This window comes from Chenopodium album, chromosome 6 (assembly GCF_948465745.1).
Source record: "Chenopodium album chromosome 6, dcCheAlbu1.1, whole genome shotgun sequence".
In the NCBI taxonomy this organism is placed as follows: Eukaryota; Viridiplantae; Streptophyta; class Magnoliopsida; order Caryophyllales; family Amaranthaceae; genus Chenopodium; species Chenopodium album.
In genome coordinates, this window is record NC_137839.1 from 17,525,596 (window position 1) to 17,535,062 (window position 9,467).

The following is a 9,467-nucleotide window of genomic DNA, read 5'->3' on the forward strand; positions in this document are numbered from 1 at the left end:
AAATTCCTTTCCTTTAAATACCCACTTTACTCCTTTAAAATACGTTTTAGGAATATCTAAGACATTACCGCCACCGTGAAAACGGCTAAGGCAACTATCAAAGATACACAGCGGAAGACTTAATAATTAAAAACCGATTAAACAAGTCAACTAAACGAAAGTAAAGTTTAAAACGAAACAAACAAAGCCAATTAAAATAAACTACAACTTGGAACCGTTTAAGGCCCTTATTCAAAACCGTTCCAAAACCAAACCTTTGCGTTAGTCCACATGAAAAGTATCATAAATAACAAAACATAAAACACATCGTAATCTAATGGAAACTAGCATGATTCACTCTTCACTCATGCCCCGTCATGAATATGCTTCAATACCTGAAAAGTGTATCTCTACTTGTCCCCACTACTCTCCATTAAAAATGGGTCATCATAGGGCCAAGATAAAGACATGGCCAAACACACACAAACACACACAATCAGCAAAGCTGAGTACATAAGCGTAATTAAACACACTAACATGCTTTCACCTATCAACACACACACTTACCTCAATGCACCTGTTTACAAGCACTCACAACAATCAACAAGACACTTTAACTAGACACTAAACAATTTATTTAGCGTTTATTACGCATCGAACGGGTTTCCAACTCTACCTCCCCCAAATAAATTGAGGTTAACTAACATGGGAGCTAACCCTGCCAGCGACAAAACCACTCAAAGGAGGCGGAATTCCTGCGCATAATAATAAATAAAAAGGAATGTACAGCGTCCTGTACTCCATTAGAAGTTATGGTTAAATATAAAACCCCATAACTCCCCCCATTGTTCATACTCAAGGTATATACGTCCAAGAGTTTTGGTGCGTAATCTCTTTCACTTTACGTTATTTACAAGTCATTGGACTTGGTGATGACTCTCAAAGCATAATAATTCAATCAAAAATAATTATTCAATCAACCAAACAAACCAATTTAATTCTTGAATAATTAGTGACCACATATTATTTAATGTTGAACCCTTTTTAATTCTACCTTAGTGTCAAAGACACCTTAAACGCATAAAGCACCAAAAATCCTATCCCTCGGTGTTAAAAACACCTTAAGTGCACAAAGGCACCAACATACAATTTATTCCTCGTGTACATAGACACTTATATAGCACCTTTCTCATGCTTAAAGCATCAATAAAAATTATATGAACCATAATAAAATTCTTTTTCAATATTCCAAACCAAATTAAACAATTAGTTTAATTAAACATGCTCTCTATCATGCCATAAATAAATATGTGGTTCATAAATAATATTCCAAGCTATTAATTTCCACTCAATAATCCATCACAAATAAATCATGCTTCATAATTCAATCACCAATAACATCCAAATCATAATTTTCATTCCAAACCTAGCATGATATTACTTATAATCAATCAAACACATTTAGCATGCTACTACATCAACATAATTATGCTAAGTACGCGAACGTACCTTGAGTACGACCTTAAAATCGCCACGACTAATAGAAATTGCTTACTTCGAAGTCTCCTACACATTAAAATCATAATAGAGTATTAAAATCCACTCTAAACAAATTTCCAGCAATATATACTATTTTAAAACCCCTCATAATTTAATTAAAGTAAGCTGAAATTATGTTTAAAACACCATAATTAAGTCCCAATTAATGGGTAATTAAAAATTCCTTCAAGAACATAATATTAAGTGTTCTACATAAAATTCCAGCACTTTATTTTAATGAAAACTTGCTGTAATTTAACCTTAAAACACTTTAATTAAATATCTAAACAATAATACATCATATACTTTCAATAATTCATAAATCAAGAACCTAGGGTTTCAAAAATTGGGGCTTTTTAAGTAAAAACCAAATCAGAAAATTAATTAACATAATTACTATAATCAAACATCAAAATTAAATCCCAAAACTCATAAACTACAATTAGATTAAAGCATAGATTAAAATTAAACAAGAAAGATTAATTTTATTATTTTTTCGGGAAACACAACCGGCAGCAGCAGCCACCACGACACGGCTGGGCTGCTGCCGCCTGTGTCGCCGCGGCTGCTGGCCGTGCGCTGGCGGTGCGCGGTGGTGTGCGGTGGTGGTCCGGCCACGTGGGGTGGTGGTGGTGGACGACCGTGCTAAAGGGGAAGGGGGAGAGGAAGAAAAAAAAGAAAGAAAATTAAAGAGGAAAGGGGGAGAAGTTTACCTTGGGTTTTCTCCACTCTGGGCAAAGTTGATTTGCCTCATAAGTGGGATATTTATACCCCTTCTCTACTAACCCTTTTTCCCTAAACTTTCCTCTTTTAGTTTTTCCTAATTCTTTCCCTAATAAAACTTGTTAAAATTAAACTTAATTAAAATAAAACCCCAACTTTTATAATTAAAATAATTAAATAAACTTTCCTTTTATAACAATATTAATTAAAATACCATAATTAAAATAATTACAATTATTTTAATACTTTATAAAATACATACTTTAAATAAAATACGTATAAAAATACGGGGTATTACAGTTACCATAACCTTGATTATGATCCCCATATTCTTGGCCATGGCTTTGATCATTACAACCATAGTTATTATGGTTACCACAATACTCTTGGGTCACATGGTTACCATAACCACTATTTTGGTTATAAATATCATAGCTCCCATGATTGTGATAATTCCTATTCCCAACATTCTTTTGAGCATTAAATCTAGGTCCAAAATCATTATTATCAACACAATTCACATGCACATTCTCATATCCATCACAAGGAACATTGGGGCAATTAGAAGCATCATGATCATTCTTTCCACATAAATCACAAACCAATCATTCTCTTATCATGCAACAAGAAGCAAAAGGAGGGTTAGAGTAGGAAGACATACCTTTCCCCTTAAATTGGGAGGGAAGAGTTTGAACTTGTAAAGGACTCTCAAGCTTGGACTTGAGAGATATCATCTCCTTTCCTAACTCCGAGACCAATGTGGACAAATTGTTGACGACATTAGATTGATCGATTGAGCCACTTGTGCTTGTCGATTCCATCTCTACATCATACCAATTCATGTAGTTCCTTACTACATCATCTATTACATCCACAACCTCTTCTTCCGTTTTGTTCATAATCGGTCCTCCGGCTCCGGAATCAAGACTCGATCTCCCTTGAGGACTCAAACCACCATAGAAAATTTGAATGATTTGGTAGGTCGGAATTCCATGGTGAGGGCATTCCCTTTGGTAGTCCTTGTACCTCTCCCATGCTTCATATAGGTTCTCTCTAGGCAATTGCTTGAAACTTTGGATTAAGGCTCTAGCCTCCGCCATCTTCTTTGGTGGGTAGAAACGATACAAGAAAGCCTTGGTGACTTCATCCCATGTCCTTAGGGACCTTGGCTTTACCTCCTTGTCCAACCACTCTAAGGCTCTCCCTATGAGAGAAAAGGGAAACAACTTGAGCCTTATATACTCTTGAGCAACTCCGGCTACCATAATTGTATTACAATACTTCTTAAAATACTTGAGATGGTCGAGAGGATTTTTCACTTTTTGTACCACCATATTTTTTCTTCTCAATCAAGGTGATCATAGCCAGTTTGATTTCAAAATCACCCTCTGGGATCAATAATGGAGCAATCCCACTCTCATACTTGTAAGCGCCCGGAGTGCCCAACTCCTTCAATGTCACTCTATGAGCTTCTCTCATGTTCACTTGCACACAATCTCAAATGAAATTAGTAGTAGCACGGCTACAAGTGTAGCCTAAAGGAAAATCTTTTTGTGTTTTTTGTAAATGGAATAGACTCAACAACAATACACAATCACAACACCGTTCCCCGGCAACGGCGCCATTTTGACATGGGGTCGGAACTAGTTCGTTGAAACTAATTCTACCCTAGGCCAAACAAAATTTGTAATCTCTTAACACACCCTTACACAAGTATAGCGGTAAGTTGAGGGTCGAACCCAAAGGAATGGTGGGCAATTATCTATTGTCAAGGGTCAAGCTATTCCTAAGTAGAGTGGTAGGGTGTGAATGCTAGGACAAGAATGACTAAACAACGTATTGAAATCAAGTATGTAAAACGCTAGGGCTAGGATCCGCATGTAATCGTAACGGATTCAACTAATTGGGAGGTCAAAGTGACTAAGTCAAGCAATGTGAGGGAAGACCAATCATGTTACCAAACGAGCATATCAAGCTATTTTCCTAGAGGTCTAACTAGCGTCAAATACGATAAACTCTAGTTAGGAACGTCACAAGACACCTCAATCGTTAAATGCAAGCCACAAATCAATGGTCCGTATCAATGTGAACTTATAATGCAATCTAGTGCAACAATCAAAGTTAGCTACTCTTTAATTAATCACACACATGCACATGATCATCAACCAAATTTAATCACATCATCAACTCCATCAATTTTCCCCAATTAGCATTAATCCATTACTCATACATGCTTCAGCATTACCCTACCAAGCAATCTACTCACTAGCCATTGAAATCAAGATCAAAACAACACTAAGTAACAAATTCATCATGATCAATTTAAACAAACTAAAATCAAATCACAAATTAATCAAACTTCAATCAAACTTGAACATTCAACAAAACAATTGAAATCAAACTAAAGATCAATCTAAAGATTGAATTAAAGAAAAGGAATTCTTACAAACTTGATCAAAGATCAAAGGAAATGAAGAAAGCTTTAATCATCAACAATCCACCATGAAATTATCTCTCTAAAAACCTAGAGTTTCTCTCTCTAAAAATCCAACCTAAACTAATTCTAATTCTATTCTCATGAATCTCTCTCTAAAAATAAAAGGAAAAACTATATATAGAAAAGATACAAAAGAAGAGTTAGTTAGATCGTCCGAAAGAAACCCGGAAAGGCGCGGTCGCATCAAGGAAGAGGCGCGGCCGCGGGAAAATGGGTACGGAACAGGGACCCAGGCAGGCGCGGCCGCACCACCCTGGTGCGCGACCGCACCACCCTCATGTGCGGCCGCACCTGGCAGCAGGGGAAGCCTCCTTCTTCTTCGTCCTAGCTCATCCTCGTGCGCTCGTCTTGGTGATGATGATAAACACTAATGTAGGCAGTCTTGAAATGGCTATTTTGGTGGGTTTATGCGAAAGATGACGCCCCCACCGTATGCATGCACCGATCTCATAAACTTGCTCCTTCCATTCCTTCAAACTTGAGCTCCAAATGACAAGCAAGAGGCATCCAAAATGATGAGAAATATGAGAGGAAGGCTCGGGAATCCTTGGAACACGATCCTAACCTGAAAAATATACAAAAACAAGCAAATAAAAGGGAAAAAGACCAAATAAACTAAGAAAAGCACAAAGATAGAAAACTAACTATGGAAAGCACAAACTAAAGAAATAAAGAACTAAACTAAGGAAAACTAAAGAAAAGAGCTATAAAAGAGCATGAAATTCATCCCAAAAGAAGCCAAATGAGTGCCATAAATGACACTCATCAGACTGGAGAGTACTTTTGGTATTTTTCGCACTTTTTGACATTTGCTAATGCATCTTGCATTAGAGTTGGCCAATATGCTCCCCTTCTGAGCACCTCTACTCCCAAAGCCTTTCCACCGATGTGGTTGGCGCATATTCCTGAATGTGCTTCCTCCATAGTTTTCTCCTGCTCCCACTCTAGGATGCACTTCGGAAGTGGTTTTGAGAATCCTTTCTTATTGAGCTCCCTATTCATTACCACATACCAGTTGGCGTCCTTTTTGACTTTCTTAGCTTGCATCGTCCTCTGACAGCGAGTTGTGGATCTTATATGCCAGTATGTCGGCGAACCATGCTCGCTGGTGCCCGATGTAGTTCACCTGTCCTTTTTCTGCGATGTTGCTTTCCTCGAGGACTTCCACCATGACTGTCCTTGTGAGGCTCTACAAGGTGGAACTAGCTAGCTTTAACAACGCATCAGCTTAGGAGTTTCCCGCTCTAGGGACCAAGTCTATCTGGAAGTGTATTAGGTGAGCTGCTAACTCTTTTACCTTGGTTACGTACTTTAGCATTGTGGTCACCCTATTCTCATACTCCCCCTTCAGCTGGCTGGTGACTAGCTGAGAGTCAGTCTACAGATGAACCTTCTTGGCTCCAGCTACGATACTCATACGCAGGCCTGCTAAAGCTGCCTCGTACTCCACCTCGTTGTTTGATGCCTTGGATTTGAACTTAATGGCATACTCAAATACATTGCCTTCTGGAGATGTTATTATGATTCTTGTAGTGCTCCCTGTTTGGGCTGACGATCCGTTTACTGCCACTTTCCAGATTCCAATGTCATCCTCCTTTTCCTCGTAAGAGGCTTCCACTATGAAGTCTGATAAGGCTTGCATTTTGATAGCTGCCCTAGGCTTGACCTCAAATTCATACTTAGAGAGCTTAATGGCCCATTTCAAGAGTTTTCCTGATGCATCCATTTTTTTGCAATACTTTCTCCAGTGGATGATTTGTGAGGATTTGAATTTGTGTGCGTCAAAGTAAGGTTTTAGCTTCCTTGATGTTATTAATACAACGAAAGCCAACTTCTCTACCTGCGGGTATCTCTGCTCGGCCTCGGTCAGTACGTGGCTCATAAAGTATACTGGCCTCTGTTGCTTTTGTCTTTCCACTAGGATAACAAATGCAATTGTTTGGACTGATGCAAAGATGTACAACTGCAGTTTTTCACTCAGCTCTGGGTTGATCATGGCTGGGAGCCTGGTCAGATGCTCCTTGATACCTTCGAAAGCTTCCTTTTCTACAGTTCCCCACTTAAATTCCCTGTTTCCTTTTAGCAGTTAGTTGAATGGTAAAGCTTTGTTGGCTGACTTGCTGACGAACCGAGTCAGCGCTGCCATTCCACCTGTTAGTCGCATGATGTCCTTAATACACTTAGGCTCAGGTAGGTTTAGGACTGCTTCCACCTTCTCTGGGTTTGCATCGATTCCTCTCTCACTGATCAGGAAGCCCAAGAATTTTCTAGAACTTACCCCAAAAATACATTTCTTCGGGTTGAGCTTGATGTTGTACTTGTTTAGGGTGGAAAATGTTTCTTCTAAATCTATGATATGCCTTGCCTGCGTGACGCTCTTGACAATTGAGTCGTCTACATACACCTCAACATTCCTGCCTTTTTGGTGCATAAACACTCTATCCATTGTCTTCAGAAAGGTAGCCCCAACATTCTTAAACCCGAAGGGCATAACTATGTAATTGTACACTCCCCCTTAGGTGATGAATGCGATTTTCTACCGATCTGGGTTGTGCAGGCTGATTTGATGGTACCCTGAGAAGGCATCCATGAAACTTAGCAGGGCGTGCCCACTGGTTGAATCTACCAGCTGATCGATCCGCGGTAGTGGGTAGCAGTCTTTCGGGCATGCTTTGTTGAGATTTGTGAAATCAACGCACATACTCCACTGGCCATTTGCTTTCTTTACCATAACCACATTGGCTAACCACTCCGGGTAATCACAAGGCTCAATGAATCCCGCTACCAAAATTTTCTCCACATCCTCTTGAATTGCTTGATTCTTCTCCATGGAGAAACTTTGTTTCTTTTTCCAAACTAGTTTGAAATCCTATTTCACATTCACCCTTTGAACCATGACTGCGGGGTCAATTTCGGGCATCTCGTCTGCTGAAAATGCGAAGATATCCTTATTCTTCCTTAGCATCTCTATGAGGTGAACTCCTACTCCTAGATCAATGTCCTTTCCAATTTTTACTATGGTCACCTTCCGTGAGTTTAACGGTCACATGCTCCCCGGTAGGAAATGGTCTAGCTAGCTCTTCCTTTGCGTGTTCAATGTTTTCCATAGCTAGTTTCTACTTATCCTTCTCCCTGTGATACTCTTCGCGTTTCCTCTTCCTTTACTTCTTCTTAGCGCGCTCAGCGGACCTTGGCTCTAATCCTGACTGCTGCTTGGTCCTAGTGGGCTGCTTTAGGGTAGTTATGTAACATTGTTGAGCTGTTTTCTGACTTCCCCTGAATTTTGCTGATCGCCCTTCATTATTTGTATAGGCTATGGCAAGGTGATAGGTGGAAACCACCCCGCCTATCTTGTGGATGAGTGGTCTTCTCGTGATCACTTTGTAAGATGAATGAGAGTCTATCACTAGGAACTCTGCCCGAACATCGCGTCTTCTTGACCTCTCTCCTACTCAGACTGAAAGCTCAATTATGCCTTTTGGGGTCAGCCCGAACTCGTTAAACCCGGTGACTTCATAACTTACCTTTTTTAGGTCCTTCTTGTCTAGCTTCAGCTCTTTGAATGCGCTGATGTATATGATGTTGGCTGAGCTTCCCCCATCTATCAGTATTCGGTCTATCTCCCAATTCGCGATTCTCATTTTCACCACTAGAGGGTCATCATGGGGATAGATTATGCCTTCCTGATCATACGCATCGAATGTAGCTCGTGGCTGCGGGGGAAGAGGTGGCCACATGCGTTTCTCATTGTAATTTATCTGATGCATCATTGCTCGCAGGTCTGTCCGCGCTTTGTTCACATTTCCGCCTGTAGACATCTACTTTTGGCCTCCTGTCCCGATAGGAAGTGCAATGACGATAAATAAAACCATCTTCGTGTTGGATCAAAGTGAAGAATACTTATGGATAACTGGTTAAGCCACAAAACACAAAAGACTAGCCCAAATAAAAGAACAAGGCCAAAACAAGGTCCAATTAACTAAACCCGATCATAATTAGGCTTAAGCTCGTGATTAAAACCCAAATAATGACGGATTTAGGAGCGTCTAGGTTAAAATTAAAGCTGCCGCGAAAAATGTCGCGCGCATCTCACAAAGTCGCGCTCGGCAGTCGTGCGCAACTTATTTTGTTGCGCGCGGCATCCAGCGCAACTTTTGTAGGTGCGCTCGCGAAAGATTCAGAATATCAAAATATTGGAAAATCGAATCTTACCATAGAGCTGCGCGCAAGACAAATAATTGCGCGCGTATACCGCGCGCGACCTATTCAGCTACGCGCGACAGCCGCGCGCAACCCATTCAGTTGTGCGCGACACCTGCTGCGGCAGAATGATCTAAACCCTAAACCTAATCATTCCCTATAAATAAGACCCTAATCCAAGGCTTCAAGACACAGAAAAATAACCTAAATACTGGCAGAATACTTGTGAACTTGTGCATCCAAACCCTCTTGTCCTAAACACTCACCCTTTTCGATATTTTGTTACTATAGTGGAGGTTCCCCAACAAGAAGGAGTCCATAAGTGTTTTAAACGGAGATCTAGCAAAGAGAAGTGGTAAATTCCCGAGCACTTATTTAAATCACCTTTATTTTTATTGTTTAAAAGAACTTTAATTAATTAATTAGTGTTGTTTGATCACCTTAAAATAATAAATTAATTAATCTCACATAGTATTCTTTCGTTAATCAAGATTAGAATTGAATAACATAATTGTTGGTTGATCACTTA

General features: G+C 39.8%; 1 non-coding gene across 1 annotated transcript; it reads left to right on the forward strand.

The window, feature by feature from the left end:
• Positions 1-3,228: 3,228 nt before the first annotated feature.
• LOC145637433 (small nucleolar RNA R71) lies at positions 3,229-3,334 on the forward strand. Its single transcript, XR_014114218.1, has one exon. It is a non-coding gene; the product is annotated as a small nucleolar RNA R71 (small nucleolar RNA).
• Positions 3,335-9,467: the final 6,133 nt, after the last annotated feature.